This window comes from Pinus tabuliformis, chromosome 2_1, assembly GCF_031772625.1.
Source record: "Pinus tabuliformis cultivar Carrire ecotype Pingquan chromosome 2_1, CPIR1, whole genome shotgun sequence".
NCBI classification, from domain to species: Eukaryota; Viridiplantae; Streptophyta; class Pinopsida; order Pinales; family Pinaceae; genus Pinus; species Pinus tabuliformis.
The window spans coordinates 461705067-461726504 of NC_142299.1; positions in this window are offsets into that span (position 1 = coordinate 461705067).

Consider the following 21438-nt stretch of genomic DNA (forward strand, 5'->3'; position numbering starts at 1 on the left):
ATGCTCAATCCCCTTGCCGGCTCCTTCACAATAATCCAAGGTTTACCGACAAGTGACCCCAGGCTCCTCGACAATGGTTAATCTGAGGTTTACCGTTTGTAGTATGTGCGTATCTGGCGTCTTTCCCAACGAGGGAGGATTGATCCCCTCACTGGTTTGGACACGAGCTCATGCTTCTCCTTTAAGAGGAGCTTTCCCAGAGTATAAATGAAACAGTTGGATTTATCCTACCACAAGATAAGCTACTTGTTTGGTTTTGCTGTCTTGGAGAGTTAATTACTCTCCTACTCCAAGACACTAGCCTGAGCTATATTGGTGTTTCAGAGCCCTAGTAAAATAAAAAGTTACTAAGTTGATTTTACTTTAAGCGTTAATTTTTATGGCTTTTCTTTAGGACAAAAGGTAGTGGAGATGAAACTAATGGTGTGTAGACCCGACTCAAATCCACTAAAAAGATGCACCTAAGATGATTTAAACTATTTTTCTTTTTTCAATGAATTCCCTAGCTAAGAGAGTTGGAAAATGCAAAATTGATAGAGACAACTTTCTTAACAGACAATCAAAGAAACAATCTCTTTATCTTTTCCAAGCATACAACACATGACCACTAATTACTTCACGAAAATTCCTTTCTCTTTTCAAAAGATTTCAAATGCTACTTAAAACAAACTTTTCAAAGGAGATTTTTGTATTTTTTCTATTTAACAAAGCATATAAAACTATTTTAACAAAAATCAATCTTAAAATCTATAAAAAATCTATGAAAAATTCACCCAAAAGCAAATCAAAAGGAAATTTACCTAAAAGCAAATCTAATGAGGCAAAAGCCTACAAAGATAATTCCAGGTTGTTTTACTCGGTGACAATCAAACCAAGGACCAGCTCATGCAGAATCATAAACCAGTCAAAAACAAAAATAAAACTCTTTTGTTCTTTTTCTTAAGAATGAAATTCACAGCTCAACCAACAAGCCTTCTCGAAATTCCGCAAAGAGACAACACAACGGTAGGTTTCTCACAAGGGTGGATTTTATGAAAGGTCCGACTCCTAAGAAGACTGAAAAGACTAGGGATATCCAAGGTGTTTACAACTTCTAAAGCCAAAGTCACTACAAGACCAATGCAAAAAACAACCCTAGGGCTAGAACTTCTATGAATTTCACTAAAACCCTTGATGCTAATGAAACAAGCTTAAATGAAAACTTTTGAGAGGTCAACCGTGGATCTGGGCAGTAAAAAACAAATTATAAACAAAATCTAAGAGGCAAAAAGGAAAAAATTGGAATTTTCTCAACTTTTGACAGGGTACGCAGGCAACCTGTTTAGACAGGTGCGGCCACGCTCTGTGCACAAAGCTGTTGTGCATACAGGTACGCACTGTGCTTAACGCAGAGGGTGCGTACTGCTAGCAAAACCAAGAAAAATAAAATCTAACTTAACCCTAAGCTATTCCACCCAAATTCACAGTCAATCAGTCAAAAATTAGAAAGAAATTCGAGTTTCTCAAATCAAAGTATCATTCAAAAGAGAAGTCAATCAAATCCATGGATCCCCAGTGGAGTCGCCATTTTGTCATGCGGAAAGAGTCAATTTTGCGGAAAAAACCGACCTCCCTAGAAGCTAAGGCTTTCTAGTGACAAACAAGACAATTTATCCCTATCTTTCCCTAAATATGCATTAAAAGACAAGCAATCAGGTGTTTACAACATACCTTTAGTCCAACGCTTGTTTGTTGTAGTCCAGCCTCTTCGATCCAGATGAGCTCCTCCTTCTCTTCGAAGCCTGCGTTCACCAACAAGCAAACAATTAAATAATACCTGAATAACTCATAAAACAACACATATTCATCATACAGACCAAGGAGTATATGAAACAAACTATATAAAATAACTTGTTGAGAAAAATGGACTGAATTGTATTAAAGTGGAAACAAAGAAACCATTACAACCAGGCCTTGGTGTTGTGCAGGTCCCTCCTAGGGTCCAACAAGAGTTCTCCTTTACTTTGATCAGCTCACCCACTTCCAAATGAAGCTAAGAAAGGATGGGTATCTCTCCTCTCAAGCTCTATAAGGGAGTCCTAATTCCAGCAGCATCTACCCTTAGGAATGTTCAGCTTTCAACCTCCCCTCCCTCTGGCCCAAGACCTGTATTTATAGTGCTTTGGAGGAAGTTAATCAGGTCCACCATGAATGGGATAAGCCCCTCTTTCAATGGGATAGCTCCCCTCTTCATGGGATAAGTTCCTCTTTTATTGGGGTGCATGAACCATCTGGAGGCGCTCAATCCACATCAAACAAACTTCTAGAATGCTCTAGAATCAACCACAAGTAACTTTTTTGGAGTAAAACTTGCGCCTTTTGATCTTTACAGGAGTACGCACCCATGGCTTTACATACAGAGCGTACAAGTACGCAGGTCTTATGAACTTGGGGTGCGTACATGCAGGTAAAGATAAGAGAAACTGCGTAACCAAAGTTTTATTGATTTTGAGGACTTTTCTCTCTTTCTTGGAGTTTGACATGAGGAGCAGAGGTATAAGACTTGGCAAGGAGGACAGTATGACAGTTGTTGAAGCCATACCGACTACAAATAGTCATGGTGACAAATTTTAGTGTAACAAGAATGGTGAGATGGTTCCAGGTGAATGAGGACTAGAGCGAGATCTCCCATTATTGGTCCTTGATCCTACTCTCATGGATCTTCCCCTTGAGTTGTGGAACCTCTCCCTCCTTTTATGGATCCTTAAATCCCTCTCCTTCCCTATAAATGAGATCCACAAAATCCACAACTGATTGGTCATTGCTTGGTTGCATTCCTATGTTGAAACTCTGTCAATGCTACCCATAAGGAAAAGGAGTGCTTGAAGGTATTGGCTAGGACTTGGAAACTCATCCAAAGGAGGCTTCCAACAACAAGGCTTAAGTGGTTGTATGTTTCCCTCATTTTCTATTAATATATACATCATGTTTTTACTTTCCATAAGTGTGTAAATCATTACTCATTTTGTAAGATACTCCTTGATATGTCATATAGATTATGTTAGAATGAATTATGTCATGTATGCCTTCATCATTTCCATGTGATCTTCCCTGCAGGTACTCATCCACAACGACGTAAAGAGGATCTAACTTGGAAGCGAGAATATTGAGGACGACATCAACGGGCGTATAGCATCACAGTGAAGTAGGTCATCTATCTTACTTTTATTTTATGATATAAACTAGGAAAGTTTGCACATGTTTGTCTAGTTTGTTGCTATATGCTCTTATAGGACTAGAGAGATAACTTTTGTCCATATAAGGGATTTTCTGCACACACAAAAATAGAAACTCTGTTTGGGAAATTATAGCCCTTCCAACCTCCTTTTTTTGTTTGGTCTTTTTGATCAGTTTGGCTAACCACTTAGTGATATGTAATTTAGATTTTGTATGGGTCTGCATTTTGAATAGTCAACTCTTTAGAGTGTCAAGTATGGAATTCTCTTTGAAACTCTTTTTATTTTTCCAAGTCTTTCTCATCCAACTCGTTTTATCCTGGAACGGTCGCACTTCCAGCACGATTTTTTCAATTACAGTAGCACTAAAAGGCTTGTCAGCACAGGTTTTGACTATTATAGTCGCGTTGATCCTTGAAAATTGAGAATTTTTAGGGTTTCTATTAGAAAATCCTAATGTTTCTTGACCTCTAAGGTATCCTAATGTTTCGCTGATTTCTTGTTGATTTACAAAATCCATCCCATTACTTTGAAGTAATGTTGAAGTCTGATTGAGTCCTTAGGGTTTTATTTCAATTGGATTTACTGCTTATTTCTTATGTGTATGAAAGGAATATTGATTTTGTTGTTGATTATACATTATTAATTCTTTTTGTTTTAGCTTTTATCTCAAGATTTTCTTTTCAAAATTTCATTAAGTTAAATTTCATTGAAAAAGTTATTTTTTGGATTATAATTGAGCGTAGATCACATTGCTTGATTCTGAAAGCTGAAAGAAGTGCATTCTCTTTCATTAAAAAAGAAAAAAAAATTATGTAGGTGAATTTGATTGAATTTCATTTTACTTCGGTGAGTGCATTGAAAAATAAAAGTGAACAATTCATGTAGTTGCATGTTAACGAACTGAATCTCATTTTACTTTTGTTGGGTGCATTGAAATAGTGAAGGTGAAAGGTCTAGTTAGGAAGATTTGTAGATTTGTTTGATGCATACTTGATTGTTGTATCATCGTGTGAAAATCTTCCCTATGTTAGATAGCTTTCATTGAATTGAAAAGAATCATTTTTTCATGATAGTTGCACCATAGATGTTCAGGTGACATCAATCTTTGAGCATTAAAACCAAAAGTTAATTGAAGACCAACTTAAAATTTACCTCAATTAACCTAAGGAGCATTTGTCATTAAAGAAAAACATTTAGAGTTCTAGGCTAGCAACGTGTTCTGACATCATTAAACACAGGCGTTGTCCTTATTTACCAACATTGTATCCCGAGTGTGAAATCTCGTTCCACTTATGGAAGTGTATAGGACCGTTCTCTAGTGATTTAGGGTATATCGGAGGCACTCCACGCATGGTAAGTATATGGGAACATTCTCATCGAATAGTTACACATTAGACAACACTACTGCAGACTGCACTCCCACGTATTGTCTCGTATATTTTGTCAGTCCCCTATAGGTTGTTATCAAGCCATAAGTAAGTGAGTCTGTCGCCTTGTATACCATGATACACTGAACACAAAATTTGGGGAGATTGGTTTCTATACGTTAATTCTTTGGTTTAGCCAAGGTGTATATTGAAGTCCATGGTTGCTTGGTAAACCCTCATGCATATTTTACCCCTTTTTGATTTATTTATTTTTTGTTAATAAAACCAATCGACCACAGAATCACAAATCACCCATGAAACGAAAACCTCCTTTCATTCTCAACATTAATGGTTAATTGTAAAATCATAGTTGAGCCCAAAGCATTCACCAAAACACATTTCTGATTCATTTCTGAAAATACATCATGGAAAAACCAACAAGAGTCCTAAACAAGACCCTGGATATCTATGAAGATACTAATGCACCCGATTCACCTAGAGTTGCAGGTTCTGATACTATTGAGCCTGAATCCCTTGAAAACCAAGGAGTTGAACTTGGTCTTGTCCTAAGTATCCAACCCCTTACTTCCCAACCAGATCCTAAGTCAGTAGGCTCACCCCAAGATTCTCCTCCAACTAGTCCTCTACCTATTTCAGATTTCTTGTTTTTCCTCCTAATCCACTCTTTGAATTGGATTCTCCTGTGTATTTATCGCCTCCACATCCATATAGTCCTTTTGATACTCCCAATGTACCTTTGAGTCCTTCTCCCAAAATGACTTGGGTTCCCAACCGAGAGTTGTTCCCAATCATGGCAATAGAAGGTGATAATCCACCTGTAGGGTCAACACCCCAAGGTATTCCAATGGAAACTTCTGGAACTCATATTCCCAGTACATATATTGATCCTTTGTTAATTCTTCCTCCTTAATGCTTTCCTTATGTTTCTACTCCTTACATGACGATAGGGCCAAGTACATCTCCTACTTATAATACACCGTTGGTTTCACCAAGTTATAACTCTCTCAGCAATGCTTTTTTAGACAATTTTGGCGCAACTTCACTGTTCCACAATCCCATTTGGTCCTCTGTCACTCTTACTACTAGCTCTTTTGTTCCAAACATATCGATAACTGCACAGACCCCTACCCAACCTATGATGTCGGTAAGTGAAACACATGTTCCTGTTAATATTTCTGCTCTTCCTACTGTAGCCACGGTAATTGTGGTCCCCAATGTGAATGGACATCCTACAAATTCATCTCTTCCAATATCTGGGGGGGACCTCCTCTGCCCTACATACCTCCTGCTTCTAGTGGAAACTATCCACCCCCTCCTCCCATATCAGGGGCAAGTCAACCTATTGGTGTTGTTTCTAACCCAGGTGGAATGCTAATTCCATCTGTATCAGGTAACATCATAGGGACCCCTTTACAAGGTCATCAAGTCCCTTTGACTCAACCTTCCTACCAGCAGCCTTATACTCCTATGGGCTCTCAACAATTCCAAACTCCTTATCAATAAGAAGGTCCTAAAACGTAGTATGGTCCTCAAATTCAATATAATTATGGGACTAGTAATCCTCTTCTATGGCCATAAATTCCTATTCAACCGTAGCAGGGACCCTACTCGCAACCACAACCATAGGTTTCCTATTCACAACCATAGCAGCAGGTTTCCTACCCATAACCACAACCGTAGGTGTCTTACCCACAGTCGTAGTTGCAGGTTTCCTACCAATCCCAACAGGGACCTTACCGGAAACCATGGTAACAAGTTCCTATTCAAACCCAGTAGTGACCTTACTCACAGTCACAACAACAGATTTCCTACCAATCCCAACAGGGACCTTACCAACAATTAATGTCACAATCACAACAGATGCAACAGGGACCTTACCAACAACAGTATGGTCATTTTGCTTCGCAAACTCCATACATCCAATATGGTCATCAAACTCACTATAGTCAACCTCTTTATTGTCAACCTCCTTATGGTCAACCTCCATATTATCAACCTCCATATGGTCAACCTACTTACGATCAACCTCCTTATGGTCAACCTCATGATCAACAACCTTATGGAAAAAACCCATCGCAGTGGGTGTAGACCCAAACTTAGCAAGGTTAGAATACTCAATTTGATACATACCAGAGACCCTATACCCCATACAACCCACAACTACCATTTTTGGAAATGTTGGAATTATCGGATTTGTTAAGGCTTACGAATGGCCAATTAATTCACTCATTGTATTGGCCTCCGGTACCAACTAAAATACCTAGTGATTTCCCAAAATTTGAAGGTAAATCTAGAGAAGACCCCCAAGTGCACGTTATGACTTACCACCTTTGTTGTTCCTCTAACTCTTGGGTCGATGATTCTATATGATTATGTCTTTTCCAGCACACTTTAATGGGCATTTCCGCTAAATGGTACATCGAGATCCCTTGTAGTGATTTCCAAGATTTCAATACTTTGGCCATGGCTTTCCTCACCCATTTCTAATTGCCTATTGGGTATGAGAATTGAACCCATCTCTTAACGTCTTTGCAACAGAAAAATTATACTCATATATTTGATCATATCCTTGAACAAAGGAGTAAGTGTCGTCTCATCAAATTTGATATCCCAAATTAGCTTTTGACTTAATGGTTTACTAAATCATTCATCCTTCCTATCGATAAAGACATATCCATGGGTGGCTGCGTGACTGAGGAACAAGTCATCGCTTGTGCCCAGTATTTGGATTTGGTTTATTCATAATCTAGCACGTTATATGAACTCTTACCTGGTGCCTAGTGACCTTCGACTAGCCCTGCATCTTCCAAACCCATAGATTCACCACCTATCGATGGAATCATTGGATCTGTGGCTCAATGGTCTAGTAGTACTCTGACTACTTCTTTGAAACCTAAATCTACTCTGGTCGCTGCAACTTCCAATATTGTTGATAATCCTAAGAATCTTGGTAAAGCCTCAGAGGTAAATGTTGTCCAGTCTACCGCAACAGATAAATCCTCGAAAGGAAAGAAGAAGGGTAAAGGGAAAACTAAACAAGATACCCCTAAACAATATTCCCCAAAATCATCAACTAATGACGCATCTGAGCGAAAGCATAAATATCCTTGCCTTATTTGTGATAAAGATCATTACACTAAGGATTTCCCCTGACATTCCGAAGTAAGTTGTCTTCTGAAAGGAACCACAGGGATGCCAGTTGTGTTGAAATAACCTTTTCCATCTCAGCAAATGCAATTTGTAGACCAAGCCCACGCTCAAACTTCTGGAAGCTCTCAAGTGTTCATGAGTGGCTCAGAACTTATTTTCATAGCCACGAGGTCAAAATATCAGCTTCCTCCTCATAAACCTATGGTGGAGAAAGATACCACGAATGTACCCTCTTCCTCCATTTTACCTAGTTCTAGTCCTCTCCATATTGAGAAACCTCGCACTGATTCCATAATCCAACCACCCCCTAAAGCTACTCATCAGAAATCATCCTATAATCTAAATGCGTGAGCTACCTAACACTACAATATTGTAGAAGACTTGGCTCAAGCACCCTTAGTGATGTTGTCCTTGGAAGTCCTTCAAATGTGTCCATCACAACAGAAGGATTTTCTATTTGATATTGGAGGAATTGATCCCGCAAATTCGAGTTTGATTACTTTTTATCTTGAGAACCATGTTCCTTGCCTACCACCTCAACTTGCTTTTCTCATACAAGTTGTTGTTATGGGAAATACTATCCACCGAACTGTTGTTGATGAAGGAGCCTGAACATGCATCATGTCCATAACATGTTGGAAAGCCATTGGTTCCCCTCCTGTCAACCAATCTTCAAACACTTTAGAAGCTTTTGATGGTCAAGTTTTCTGCCCATATGGTACTCTTAAATCCTTACCCATTCAGTTAGAAGGAAAGATGGTCAATTTAGAATTAGAGGTTGTTGATGCTAATCTCAATTACAACCTTCTATTTGGTCAGAGATTGACTCATGAAATGTTTTGTGTGGTTTCTTCCATTTTCTATGTGCCTCGTTTTCCCCACCAAGGGAAAATAGTCATAGTTGATCAATTGGCCTTCTTTTCCTCTGAATCTTCAACAGGTAATGTGTCTTATGTTGGGAAAACCAACATTCCTTACGAAAATGTCGACGCAGGTCTTTTCAAAGACTATGCCTTAATGGGAACTTTTTCTCTTCCTCCTCCTTCCAATGTTGCCTTAATTAACATGATCTCATTTAATAATGACCCATGGATCATCCCTAGTCCTAACCAGATCGATCATTTTGGTGACACCATGCCCCTTATTCCAGTTCATCAAGCTTATCAAACTGTCCATTTGGCTTCTATGGTTTCATCTGAAACTCATGATTGATTGAGATTTGTTCTAGACTCGTATCTACAAACTCCTTGGCTTGGTTCTTCTAATTCCAAAGATCCTTTGAATGAGATGTTCCTTACTGACAAAAGCATCACTGAAGTCATGTCTCTTGAAGAAACCCCTTGGAATGATATTCATCATTGTTCCTCTTTTCTTCCTAGCCTTGGATCAATTCCTACTTATATAGGTACTTTACTTTCCCATGAAACAACTACTTTGTTTCAGACACCCATCTTGGTTCATGAGGTGTTGTCTAAAGGAAATTTAGGGAACATTTCAGAAATCATGCCCATTGACATCTTGGTCAAACCTGGGATTGTCAAAAACATTCAATAGGGGATTCTTTTTCTCTTAATTAGATTAAGATCTATAGAGCCCTGTTCAAAGAATTATGTGATGTCTTTGCCTGGGCTTATGAAGAGATACCTAGAATTGATCCAATTATTGTGTTACATGAGATCCCTACCTACACATATGTGAAAACTGTACGACAACATCTTCGACCGGTGCACCCAAGGAAGGCAGTTGCCATTAAGGTTGAAGTTGAAAGACTTCTCAAAGCTGGCTTTATTTACCCTATACTAGCGACAGATTAGGTTTCCAACATTGTTCCAGTAACTAAAAACAAGGAATCATATGAGTCAGTTTTGACTATTGAGATATTAATCGAGCCTATCCTAAGGATAATTACCCTACTCCTTTTATCAATGATATTATCAATGAATGTGTCGGGAGTGAAATTTTATCCTTTATGGATGGATTTTCTCGATATAATCAAATTAATATCCTTCTTGCTGATCAACACAAAACTACCTATATCTGTCCTTGGGGGAATTTCACCTACAAAAAGATCCCTTTTGACCTGAAAAACCCTGGTGCAAGCTTTCAATGAACCATGTCTTATGCTTTCTACAATATCAAAAATATCGTTCAGCCATATCTTGACGATTTACTCGCACACTCGCCTAAATGTCAAGACCATCCATCTCACCTTCGAGCGATTTTTCTTCACTACCGGCATTAAAATATCTGGTTGAATCCTCATAAGTTTATCTTTTGTGTTGAATTTGTTCGTCTCTTAGGCTTCATAGTCTCCAAAGAAGGAATCCACATTGATCATCTCATAGTGAAGGCCATTGTCAATTTTCCACCTCCATCTTCCTTACGTCAACTTCAGATTTTTCAATGAAAGGAAAATTTTCTTCATCGCTTCGTCCCAAATTATGCGGAGCTTGCCAAGGGTTTTACTCACCTTCTGAAGAATGGAGTCCCATTCATTTGGGATGACATTGCTCATAACTCCTTTGATGCTTTAAAGGCCTCACTCATTAGTGCACCTTTGTTGCATCCTCTGAATTACCATCACGATTATCTCTTGTACTTGGTTGTTGCTGACAATACAATTGATATGGTGTTGGTTCAGGATGATTACCTCTAATAACCTCTTTGATGTTGAAACTCGGTATGCTCATGTAGAAAAGTTGGCATTGGTAGTAGTTCATTCTATCCAACGTTTTTGTCACTATATTCTTTTATGAAAAATTGTAGTGATAATCAATTCCAACCCCATGACTTATAATCTATCTCATCAATTGCAGGGGGGAAAATACTCCAAATCAATTGTCACAAACATGAGTGTTGTATCTGATGAGTTGATTCCTGATGAATATCTCTTCCTTATTAGCACCCACAATCCATGGTATGGATTTATCATCATATATCTCCAAAATCAAACCTTTATATCAGATCTATCTTGCTTTGAGCGACATCGAATATGGTACCAATCCCAACCCTATCGCATTATTAGGGATACCTTATACCATTTTGGTGTGGATTCAATCCTTAAAGGCGTATGACGCATGATGAAGTTGAGAAAGCTTTAAATGACTGCCACTCTAGAGCTTGTCGTGATCATATGTCAGGATATGCCACCTCTCAAAATATTCTTCACGTCAGTTATTTTTGGCCCTAAAGATTGCATTCTTTCGGTCCACAAATGTCATGCTTGTCAGATCTACAACTGAAACAGCGAACCCCAGCTACTCCTTTACACCCAGTTATCACCGTTGGCCTAGTTGCCAAATGGGGCATTGATTTTATGACTTATAACCCTCACTCAGCCAAGGAGCATGGATACATCATCATAGTTGTAGATTATTTCATAAAATGGGCCGAGGCGATGCCTACCTACAATGCTGACATTGAAATTGCGGCTTTGTTTCTATTCAACCATGTCATAGCTCGATTTGGTATATCGCAAGCCATAGTCACCGACCATGGCTCCCATTTTCAAAATCACATGATGACAGAACTCACTACTCAGTTGGGCTTATGTCACGATAGCTCAACTCTGTATTACCCATAGGCCAATGGCCAAGTTGAAGTTGTTAACAAATTTTTGGTCACGTTGCTTTAATGAACCATTTGGATGCACAAAAAGCACTGGCATCTCATGCTTTTTTTTGCATTCTGGTCATATCAAACTATTGCCAAAATGGTAACTGGATTCACACCTTTTCAATTGGTTTATGGTCTAGAAGCCACCCTGCCTATCGAATGTGAATTCCCATCTTTAAAACTATTTGTTGAATTACTCGTCGGTACTTCAACCAAGGAAGAACAGTTACTTTATTTAGAATGTCTTAACGAGACTCGCCGAATTGCCACATTGGTAACTAAGACTTAGAAAAGACGAGTTAAATCTCAATATGACAAAATTGTGACCCCTCGTGCATATCAAGAAGGTGACTTAGTCCTATTATATGATCAAGCTAATGACAAATTAGGAGCCGGGAAATTCAAACCTATGTGGCATGGACCCTATATCGTTAAACATGTATTACAAAAGGGTGCATACGAGTTAGTTGACTATGATGGAAATCAGTTGTCTGAGCCCTACAATGGGCTCTACCTCAAAAAATATTATGCCTAGATTTTGCATAGATACCTTGTACATTAGTGTGTGTTTCATTAGTGTGCAGTTTTTTGGTGTGAATGTTTGCATTTTTGCAAACATGTTTTCCCTTCTTACCACATGTTTCACTTGGTTTGCAAATGATGGTGGTTGCAATAGTACATGAAATCTCTCTTCCGCTGCGTGGGCACTATATGCTCCCAATGGTGAGTTAGTGAGTTTACAGGGCATATGTCTAGGTCGTACAACTAACAATATTTCCAAATATAGTGTGGTTGTTGAACTATTGTCGGAAGTTATTGCTCTTGGTATTAAGGCATTAGTTGTTAAACTTGACTCACAACTCATTATATTATAGTTAAACAAGCATTATTTGTTATAAACCCTAATATTTTAAGGATGTACTTATGTGTTCGTCTCTTGGAAATAAATTTTGATTACATTACCTATCAACATATTCCGAGACATCTAAATACATTAATGGACACATTGGTAAATCATGTTTTAGATAGACATCTGCGACGCATGTAAAATTAAAACCATCACATAGTAGGAACAATAGATACAACATGTAAAACATGTATGTATATATAGATATAGAGTTTGCAAAAATATATATTACATCAAAAAATCAAAATTTGTGTTCCAAGACACATGGCTTCTCGAGCGTACATAAGTGCAAAAAATAAAAACTAGAGATATGGATATCCTCTGACATGGTGCTCATGATAACACGAAACAACTTTGATAACTCGGTTGAATAAATGATGCAGTTTCACTGATACTCCTATGGTATACCTCTGATACAGCAATGGCACATCATCAATAGTCACATACTCTAGAATGCCTCTTGTCAAGGCTTCCAAGTTGTGTTCCACCTTTACTATGGGATCAAATCCCTCCTCATAGGGTGCATCCTCAATCTGTCATACCACCCTCCTAGTTATCGGAGAAACCCCTGAAGATCTCTGCAAAAATCATAAGTCTCAATCTCAGTTCACATAAAACAAAAACATCAAAAAACTTAAAAATTATATTTTTACCTGAATCAATCCAGTGTGTGCCACGTTGAAGTGGGAGGTTAGGATCTCCCAGGAAATATGTACCAGCATAAGCCCAATCATCTACCATGATGAGATTTTATCACAACCATCTAAAGAACGTTAGGGGAAAAGACATATGTTGACCACCTCCATGACGAGGCATCAAATCACCCCACCTCAGCATTCATGGATTCATGGGTCCTGGAGCCTCTACCTCTATCCATTGATACCTGATAATGTTACACCTTCTAAGAAGAACGTCACCAAGATCAATCCATAGCCAAATTGTCTCAATCTTCTTTTCTTGCATTTAGTGAGTTGGTATTTCATGTTGACCAATAACCCTTCGCACCAGTTAAATACTATGGGACTAAGACAGTCTATTGCATACTGGAAGTGAGACTTTCTTGCTTTGTGTAGGGCCTGAGCTCCAGCTATTTGAGCCATGGTATGAAGAATCATTCTCAGCGGGAGATTTGTGATAGTTTTTATATCTATTTTCCCACTCTTTGTTTTTCGAGTACCTAGGAAATGTCTAGCTATCAACATATTTGTACTCTCTCCCCCAGTCCAAGAACTAAACAACTAAACCTGTTCTCCCCTTATGGAAAAAACTGTGATGAAATCGATGTCTCCAATATATATCTCAAGTTCTTGGTCCCCTATGATGAAAATTTGGTGGTCTACATCCCACCTTCCAACCAAATGTTGCAGTGATTCTGCCTGGGTCACAATCCCTGGGATATGGAAGAATTTGAGTAGTCCACATGCTCGAAGAGCCCTTATGAAATTTGGATCTTGTGCTGCTTGATGGTATTCTCCTTCATGACCTCTTTCCTTCCATTCAATCACCATTTTTCAGTAAATAACCAGTGAAACATCCATCAACAAAGTTTTTATTAGCTTCTATGGAAGGAAATTTCAAAAACAATCATTAATCTTGGAGGTTTTTTAAAAAACATTATGCCGCAGCGCCAACACGACTGTTTCCAAAAATTTTCGTGCTTCCAATGTGATGGTGTCGTTGATCTCAGGGAGACCAATGCAAGTCCTATGGGTAAAACTTGAGTTGATCACCCTCGAGATAAATTAAAAATTAAAAATTAAAAATAAATATAAATATAAATAAATAAACAAAAAATTGAACCCTCCTTACCACCTACTCTATGGATGAAATCACTTAAAAACATAATCAAAATGTAGAGGAAGGACATATCTCTTACCTGCAACAAATGGATCGTCGCACAGTGTCCCGGATGAGTCGCACTCCTCACCAATAGATCAAGGGAAAAAAAAATGAACCCTCCTTACCACCTACTCTATGGATGAAATCACTTAAAAACACAATAAAAATGTAGAGGAAGGATAGATCTCTTACCTGCAACAAATGGATCATCGAACAGTGTCCCGGATTAGTCACACTCCTCACCTGAAGATCGAGGGAATTTGGGGTAAAAAGTGCTCTCCAAATTACCAAATGATAAATGGTAAATTTGTTTTTACTTTTGAGTTTATATAAACTTTTTAAAATGTTTTTACCATTTAGGGAAAATTTTTACTTATATTTTAATATTTTTCTCGAAACGGGTAACGTGTGTTCACTTGTGCAACGAGAGGTCATGGATAAATGGTGACGGTGATTGATTTTGACTGAACTATCAAGTTTTATTTTATCATTTTTTCGGACTCGTAAAAAATAAACAAACAAGGAATCCCCTTGGAGTCATCTTTCAGCGCTTTTTTGACTCTCGAAATATGAAAAGATTGTCGAGTACTTGTGAGAGTTCTTCATTATTTTTTCCAAACATGTGTGCTCGCACCTTAACCAATCAACTATTATTTTAATAGGAATTAAGGGTTTCATACAATGTATTTGTATGATATAATGGAAGTGCTTTCATTTCAAACACTTTTTGACTCTCTTTTTTAGAGTAGTTAGTTATTTTATACAATGTTATTTGAAGAACAATATCCAAACAATCACATACTACAAATTAAAATCAAGAATCTTTTTTGTATTCTAATGAGAAAATGAAGTGCATGCACTATCAAAATGCTACATAACTTGTCAAATGAAAATAAGTTCCTCTTAACTTGTCCTCCAACACCTTAGTTTATTAGTTTTCTTTAATTGCAAATTCTTTGAATTTTTTACTTTAACCACAATGTCGATGTTGATTTTGTAATTGAACCCTTCCAATCAAAGGATTTGTAATCAAAATAAAAATAAGCTTTTCCAGCATGAAAATAAAGTGAAAAATATCACATCACATAATGAAAAATCCATCCCAACATCCTTAATGTAAACATAAGGAAAAAATATACATTGTTAAATAAAGGCAATGGAAACATCGATTTATCTTCTTGATTAGAGTAAAAAAATTTGAGACATCCAAATACATCAAGCTAAACTAAATACAAGATTTTAATATAAGCAAGAGTATTTGAGAGTCATCATGTTATATGGTGATATAAGATTGTTCACAATATGGAGGAAAAGGAGATCCATGCTTTAAGATCATTTTCTGCCTTTGGACTCTCCGAGCTAGATAAAGGATTAAAGTACTTGGGCTTCCACCTCAAACCAAACCAATACCAAGGAGGACTAGTCTTGTCTATTAGCCAAACTAGAGAAAATACTAAAATTTTGAAGTCATAGATGGCTCTCCAAAGCTAAAAGAATAGTCCTGGTAAAATCAATATTGGAGGCCATTTAGGTTTACTAGTTGTTGTTGGCTTGGATTCCTAAATGAATTTTCAAAAAAAATCTAAACATAAATGTTTAATATTCCTTTAGGTTGGCCAAAGTGAACAAGTTATTCTTCCTTGGGTGAAGTGGGAACGAATCGCTATTTCGAAGACTCTAGGTGGCTGCGAGCTAAAAAAACATCTTCATGTTTTCAAAATATTTTGCAGTAAAATGTGGTTGGAGGTTGATCTCTTTTCATAATTTGTGGACCTCGGTGGTCTACAACAAGTATATCAAATTGTACCCTCTACAGGAGTTGATTAGGCGTGCAATAAAGGAGAGGATCAATATTTCTATAATTTGGAGGGTAGTCTTAAACTTGTTTGTGTTGATTGAATTAGGCTTGGCATGGAAAATCAAACACAAATCCAAGGCAAGGATAGGACATGACCCATGTTCTAGATGTAAGGAGGGTTTACAACTACATTAGGATGTCATTGAACACTTGCAAGATATAGATATTACCAAACTGGCTCACATTGCAAACCTGGTGACCACAACCATTTGGAGTCAATGTTGGCTCTCTATAGAGGGCTTAGAACTGGGAAACCAGTGTGCATATCAGTGGCTTGGATACTTAGAGGCTCTTAATTTGGGTCACGTTTGAATCATGGAGGGGGAGGATGAGTTGATATAGGCAACTAAAGTGATACTCTTATGATTATAGAGTAAAATAATTATAGGTTGCATTTCTCTCCACAATAACCTTTCCCGTGAGAATCTTTAACTACTAGTAGAAATCAATGGTATGATAATACTCTTAATTTCTACGATGATATTTCCCATGTCCAAATGCCATGGAACAAACTCAGCATCAACTTCCTCATCCACAGCATAGTTACACCTGACTTGAGCCTTCACCTCTACTATTTAAATTCCAATCTAAATTTCCTAGTATGATTTGCATTTGAAAGGATCATGTAGCAAACTCGATGATTCATTGGACCCGACTTAGGGGAGGACTATGGTGTTGATGGTGCCCTTAATGGCTAGTACTAGCATGGGCCATGGAGAAAGAAATGACAAAGTTATGGGTCAAGAGGGAAGGGGAAAGAACAAGAGAAGAAGGTTAAGCCAAGGAAATCAACATGGGATAAGGGAGGTGCTAGGTTTGGGAGCTCAAAAAGGGAGAGAACCAACAATGAATAATATTTTCAACCCTTAGAGGAGGAAATTAACAAAAAAGGAGAGAAATCCAACACATATGGGAACATACTAATGGGTACCATGATTCTAGAGTGATGCCAAGCTAGAATGAATGACTATTGTGTGATACAATAGGTTTCGACAACATTATGCATTAAAATTATTGGCATTCCATAAGTGGTCTTAATACACTCCATATCCCAATTCATAAAGCCACAATGAATTATTGATATATACATTTTTTCTCATTCTTCATTGCATGTTCATGGGGATATGTTTGAGGTCACCTATCTCATCCTGAGCCTTATAGGCATCAAATGACGGTGTAAGCGCAGCACAAGTATTATTTAGATGCATCCCAATTACCCCATTTAGGGACAAAAATAAACATATATTACAACACATATGCTTTTCAATTCTAGATTTAACAAGTTGATCATAGGGTAGTTTCCATTGCCAAGATGATATGAGCGATGGGAAGGGAAGATAATATTATAGTAATAGAGAAAACTTCTATTGAAAAGAACGCCACCCCACTCCATTGAAATGGTCAAGTTTCATGTCCTTTTGGTTCTTTTTTTAGTGGCTACACTATAGATAAAAACTTTGGCTAGCATAAGATATTCAAAGAATTTCTCTTTTTGTCTCAATATAGCTTTAAGAAAATTATTTTTCTATAATATTTTTCAAATATATTGGACAAAGGATTTGATATATAGTTGTTGGTCTAGCTTTCTAAGTGGTAAAACAACGACTATTGACTTTGTAAAATTTATCTTTCGTCTAGTACAATCCCGATAATAACATATTTATATATAGATAAGTAATGCAAGAAAAACTCTTGAGATGAAACAGAATAATTTCTTTTATTAAATTGCTCAATAGATAAATATTACAAATACAGACAATCTTTTTCCAAAGAAAGTTTGGCCACTTTAGGTTCACACCAGGCTCACAGATCAGGTCCTGATGTGCAAGCTTCTCAGACTCTGGACTCTCTACAGTCTCTTTTCTAAAAATGTTTGGCCACTTTAAGTTCACACCAGGCTCACAGGTCAAGTCCTAATGTGCAGGCTTCTCAAACTCTTGACTCTCTAAAGACTCCAACACCTAGGAAAGTCTTGCAACTTTAGGTTCTCAATCACACCTCCGAATAACGTAATATAACACTTCATTTTAGCAGGATCAATATCATGCATGAAACTAAAACCAACGCTCACCGTGGTTTTCTGTCAGCAACATCATTAAACCCATGTTCCTCATTTAGTTGTTCAGTTAATTATTGAACTTATTGTATGAGATTTATTACCAATAAAGTTATTGTTTTGAGTGTTTTGCAGTATGGAAAAATTGGCAGTCAAGTCCTCCATCCTTTCATCCAAATTGAGAAACTTTCCAATTCTAATACATCATATTTTTCTAGGAGGTCATGTGATTAATTGGTTAAATTCAATGACTAGTCCTCCGTCCACATTAGTCAAATTAATTTTAAAGATTTCCAAAGCATTCAAATATCGATAATGATTGCATGTGTTATGATCTCCCTCGTATCTTCACAAAGAAATGAGTGTAATTTATTTAGTGTTGGTCAATCAAGTTAATCTTATACCAATATAAAGGGATTTTATTTTTCTTCTACTAAAAGATTATAGTTAAAAGGTAAAATATGAAACTGAATTTGACCATCTATATGATTAACGTGTGATACATGATAAAATTTTGTTTAAGTTCTATACCTTGATTTATAATAACATCATGGAGAAAATAGATACACTCTTTACCAAATTCCATATAGTCTATCTACATATATTTCATGGAAAGCATTGCAGACAAATTCTAGTAAATTAGGGGACTGGTGGAGATAGGTTGGCCACAAACTGAATAAGCCTCATAAATCATATAATAGGAATCATTCTATTGTTAAAGATAGGATTTTGTTTTGACTTTATTCTTATAAAATCAAATTATCCATTGTTAAATCTCACGTTCTGATTATGGAATTAAAAAACCAATAAAATAGCAAAGTCAAAATCATATTTTCAAGTCAAATGAATGCATGGTCAATGCCTTTGTATTTTCTGCATATAGCTTATATGCATAAAATACATTTATACAAAAAAAAAAAAAAAAGGCAGTGACAATGACTCCCTCTCCTCGTCATTTCCTTTTTAAGTAAGCAGTTTTAACTTTTAAATAATTCTCTCATCATAGTAATTCACTAACAAAGACATCTCAAACCCACGATGACTCTTTCCATCATGTTGGTTGTATAAATTTGTGTGCATTTCAATTCCTTTCCATTCAGACAGTGATTGTTCTACCTCATTAGAATTTCTCTCAGGTGGCTACTTTCTTGTGAAATTCCTTAAGCGTTTGCGCTCCCCACGAGATCCATTCAATATACCATGGCCATATTTATTGTGGCCTATCCTCTTTGTTGAATCTTTGTTGCCTCTCTACAAATGATAACTGTGTAAGGCATTTGGTGCTCAACACAGACCAATCTCACAAGAGGAGATTCTTGTTCTAGGGTTCTATGGTGGTGATGCTTTTGCTTTGTCCATGTGGCTCTTTTCACAACCATTACCATAAGCCCATGTTCCAATGGTTATTTCGTCGCACACCACATAAATAAAATAACAATTAATTTTTATTAGAAAAATACAAGATATAATAAGATACTTACATGTACAAAGAAACAAGAGCAGTGACATCGTCATCATGTGGTTCTTGTTAGGATTATAATAGAAATGTGGATGCCTCAAGAAAATAGTTAAATTTGAATTCCAAATTTAATCCCAAAATTAATGGGAGCTTTGAAAAAAAAGGTGGTAACTCAAAAACAAATATGGACATACAAAGTGTAGAAGAAAATATTATGGAAAAAATTAATAATTTTTAAAAAATATATAATAAATGTTTACAATTTTTTAAATAAATTTGAAGTAAAATAAATATAATGTAAAAAATAGTTATTGTACTCATTTACTTGAATTATCTTATTAAACTGCTATATTTTAGTAAATTAGATTAAATATGAGATTATATATACATAGACACACTTTTATGATTGTGTTATGATATATATTTTTTATTTTTCTCCCTAGATAGAGTGCTTAGGATGCGACATATTGATTCATAATGGGTAGTTCTTATGAAATATGTGAGCCTTGTTGTTTGAGCAGTAATATAGGACGGAGATATCTATATTCCTCATAGGGAATATAAATATATTTCTCATGGTAATGTGTAGACACACACATACTATTATGATTGTAGAGTAAAATGATTATAGTTTTCGTTTCTCTCCAAAAGAACCTTTCCCATGACAATCTTTAACTACTAGTAGAAATCAATGGTTTGATAATAATCTTAATTTCTAGGATGAGAATTGCTCGTGTCCGGATAACATTGAGAAAACTCAGCATCAACTTCCTCGTCAGCAACATAGTTTCACTTGAATCGAGCCTTCACCTTTACCATTTCGATTCTAGCGTAAATTTCCTGGTATGGTTTGCATGTGAAAGGATCTTGTAGCAAACTTAATGATTCATTGGACCCTGCTTAGGGGAGGACTATGGTGTTATTGATGCCCTTAATCGCTAGTACTGGCATGGGCCATGGAGAAATAAATGACAAATTTATGGGTCAAGAAGGAAGGGGTGAGAACAAGAGAAGAAGGCTAAGCCAAGGAAGTCAACCTGAGATAAGGGAGGTGCCAGGATGGGGATCTCAACAAGGGAGAGAGCCAACAATGACTAATAATTTCAACCCATAAAGGAGGCAGTTAACAAAAAAGGAGAGAAATCCAAGACATAAGTGAAGATACTAGAAATTTGGCCTTAATGGGCACCGTAATTCTAGAGTGATTGCCAAGCTAAATTGAATGACTATTGTGTGATACAATAAGTTTCGACAACATTATGCATTAAAATTTTTGGCATTCCATTAATAGTCTTAATATACTCCATATCCCAATTCATAATGCCACAATGAATGATTGATCTAAACGTTTTGTTCTCATTCGTCATTTCATGTTCGTGCGGATATGTTCAAGCTCACCTATCTCATCTTGAGCCTTAGTGGCATCAAATGACGGTGTAATAGCATCATGAGTAGTATGTAGATGCATCCCACTTACCCCATTTAGGGACAAAAATAAACATTTATTACAACACATATGCTTTTCAATTCTAGATTTAGCAAGTAGATCATAGGGTAGTTTTCATTGCCAAGATTATATGAGAGATGGGGGAGGAAGAGACTATTATAGTAATAGAGAAAACCCCTATTGAAAAGAATGCCACCCCACTCCATTGCAATGGTCGGGTTTCATGTCCTTTAGGTTCTTTTTTAGTGGCTACACTATAGAAAAAACTTCTACTAGCATAGGATGCTCAAAGAATTTCTCTTTTTGTCTCAATCTAGCTTTAAGAAAATTGTTTATCGATAATATTTTTCAAACTTATTGGACAAAGTATTTGATATATAGTTGTTGGTATAGTTTTCTAAGTGGCATACCAACGACGATTGACTTTGTATAGTCTATATTTTGTTTAAAACAATCCTAATTTCTAGCTTGTATATATATATATAAATATATATACTCATC